The 2,947-nt window shown below is 46.2% G+C and overlaps 1 long non-coding RNA gene across 1 annotated transcript; it reads left to right on the forward strand.

Moving 5' to 3' along the window:
• Positions 1–266: 266 nt before the first annotated feature.
• LOC112973354 lies at positions 267–1,973 on the forward strand. Its single transcript, XR_003255949.1, has 3 exons — positions 267–597; positions 1,288–1,406; positions 1,907–1,973. It is a non-coding gene; the product is annotated as an uncharacterized LOC112973354 (long non-coding RNA).
• Positions 1,974–2,947: the final 974 nt, after the last annotated feature.

Below are 2,947 nucleotides of genomic sequence, written 5' to 3' on the forward strand. Positions count from 1 at the left end.
CGGCCCGGGGGCAACGCCACGCTCAGCGGCCCGGGCACGGCCGCGGCCACGGGGGCTGCCGCCCTGCCCTCGCTGGGCTTGGGCCGGCCGGCGCCGCTGAGGAGGTTTAGCTAACTGCCGTGCAGGCAAGGCCTCCGACGGCTGCTTTGCGAGCGCCCCTGCTCTGAGCGAGGCCAGGTGTTGCCAGGCGAGCCCTTTCCCCCAGCCACAGCTAAGGGCTGCGTACAGTGACAGAGCAGAGCCCCTGTGTTGCAAGTTCTCCGGCATCAGCATTTCTGCATCCGTCTTTCTCCTACCACCCTCAGCACAGCCCGTGCTCAGAAGCAGAGTTTTCAAAGTGAAAAATAAAGAGAGCCGCTTCTGCAACCTCTTACAGCTGCATCGTTGTCGACCCAGAGGCCAGTCATCATTTAAAGGCTTTTCTTCTTGACCCCTTGGCAGACGGGAGCCATGGCAGGAAAGCTGCTCTGAGAGAGCCTGAAGCCTTTGAGGGCTTGCTGGGAAATGATGCTCTTGATCTTTTGCCAGGACTGTCTGGCACTAAAGGCAGCTCGGCCTGTCTAAACATCAAGGTTTCCAACCACTAGGCTAATCAAGGTAAGCAAACATGGTCTCATATTTTCTAAGAAGTAAGCCTCTGGCTATCGAGAAACTGCCCTGATTGTCTTAAACAAATCACTGGCTTATCACTGGCATCAGGAATCTCAGTGAGTCAATTCTCATCAATAACTTTTGAAGCCCAGCCCTACCTTTTTGCTCCTATTGCCTGTGGGACTACTCTTGAATGCTGCCCCATTACAAGGCCTTTTACACCAAAGTGACAGGATTCTTGCTTTAAGACCATCTTCTGCTGAAAAAGGAAGAAGAAACAAAGTTAGTTGCAAACCCTTTTGTCCATATTGAAATGGACAGGGGTTTCCATTACTTCTCCGATATCAACATTGAATTCCTAACAGAGATGGAGGAGGGCTTTGCTGAGCAGTGGTTGCTGGTTGTGTTCYCCCTGCCACGTGTATGGGGTGGTTTTCCTGTATTCTTCAGTGTTTGAGCACATTCTGCCTCCCTGACCACATGCTGACAACACTTTGGTTATGTTTCAATGAATGGCACCTGGCAGTCTGCTCTTTGAACTGCCCATATGGCTAGCAGGAATTTCAAACCATGCTGGCATGTAAAAGGGCATAAAAATAAATCTAGATGAAGGAAGTTCATAACTGTGGCCTTGAAATTATGCAGGTTTATTTTTCTGGTCAGGAAAGATAAGGTGCTCTTTTGTTTCCTCGGCAGGATCTTCCTTTGCTGGCTCAGGTGCCTGCTCAGGTGCTGGCCACCTTTGCTGGCTCAGGTGCTGTAGGAAAGAGGACACATCTCTGGGGAAGACAGAGTGAGCTGTCACAAGACACAAGGTAGTGTTATTGGTTACCATGTTAATTTATTGGAACTTTCAGGTTATCACAGGTGTTTGAGAAAGAAGGGAACATCACAAAACTTTTAACAAAGTAGCCACCCCTCCTGTAATCACAGGAGTTGTAAATAACTCATATGCAGAGTCCCACATTTCCCCACTCATATTTTTTCATGCACGTCACCCCATGTTGTAAGCTTATGAGTGCAAAAGGAATCCTTGTATTTCCCTGTTTGCCTAGCAATAATTATTGCCTCAACTAGGCCTGCACTGCTGTGCGGTGCAAAAATACCTGACCATACCATGAGTGAGCTAGCTTGGCTCCCAGAAGGAGCACAGCTGCCTTAGTGCAGCACTCTGCATAGTTTGATTAGATTTGCCAAAGCAGGGTATATGAACTGTTCTGAGAGGTAGGTCTGGTTGGCTGCTGAGAGGCTTTACTGGTGTTCCACGTACCTGACCTAGCCATTACATGTACATGCTTTCACTTTTATTCTGCAGATGTTGCACAGTGGTACAAATGGTATTGGTCCCAAAGCATGTAAAGCCACCATCCGGCATCCCTAAACCATAACTGAACTGTCTTCTCCCAAGTATCATATGGAAAAATATCTGCAAAGAAGACAGATGGGGACACCAGAGCTCGCTGTCTTCAGAAATCTCACTGATAACTCTTCTATGTGGATGGAATAACATTTATTGTCATCCACATAGATGAATCTCTTATTTCCAGTGCAGTCTGCAGGTGTCTTTTGCACTGATTCCTGAACTGCTACATGAAGAAGGCAAACTATGGGCACATAACAGCCATTCATATCTCCAGCACAGTTGGAGAGTTCATTGGTCTTCTGTGTTTTTCAGATGCTCTATATGTTCATGGTTGCAATAACTGCAGGCACAAGCACGAAGACCTCACCCAGCTGTGCTCATGTTGGCACTGGCTGGGACACAAAAGAGAGGAACAGACATCATGGGAACTGTGTCAACTAAATGTGTTGACAGATTGAAAACACTTCCCCATGAAGACCTGAAAGGAAGAAGGGAGTTTGTCACAGTATGCTGTCAAACAGTTCCTAGACCAGCTCAAGTTAATGAAATGCTAAGAACCTGGGTATGATTCTCCAGACGTTCTAGTGCCAAATCCATGTAAATAGTAGTGCCAGTGGGGATTTGGCTTTATAGACATAGATGATTGTCATTACTGCAGTGCAGATGCTCATGGACTGGCTTAGCAAGTACAAGGTGCATAAATATCAGGACAGTGGATGTATCTGAGAGATCTGGTCTGTATTTAGAGTATAAATAGTGACATACAATGATATACACTCTGCTTTAAATATCTTTGAAGTCGCAGTGGCATGCTCATCAGAAATGGCAGGCGGAAAGGGACTTTATTATCATCCAGTGATTTGATCAACTTTTTTCTCCTTAGCTCTACAGTAAAACCAAATAATTAAGCCTTAGTGGAGACTACACTGTAAAACTTACGTTTTAAATTGTATTGAATTATTTCTTCTATAAATGTTTTACAAGATCATTGGC

Source organism: Apteryx rowi, unplaced genomic scaffold (assembly GCF_003343035.1).
Source record: "Apteryx rowi isolate R43461 unplaced genomic scaffold, aptRow1 scaffold_538, whole genome shotgun sequence".
NCBI classification, from domain to species: Eukaryota; Metazoa; Chordata; class Aves; order Apterygiformes; family Apterygidae; genus Apteryx; species Apteryx rowi.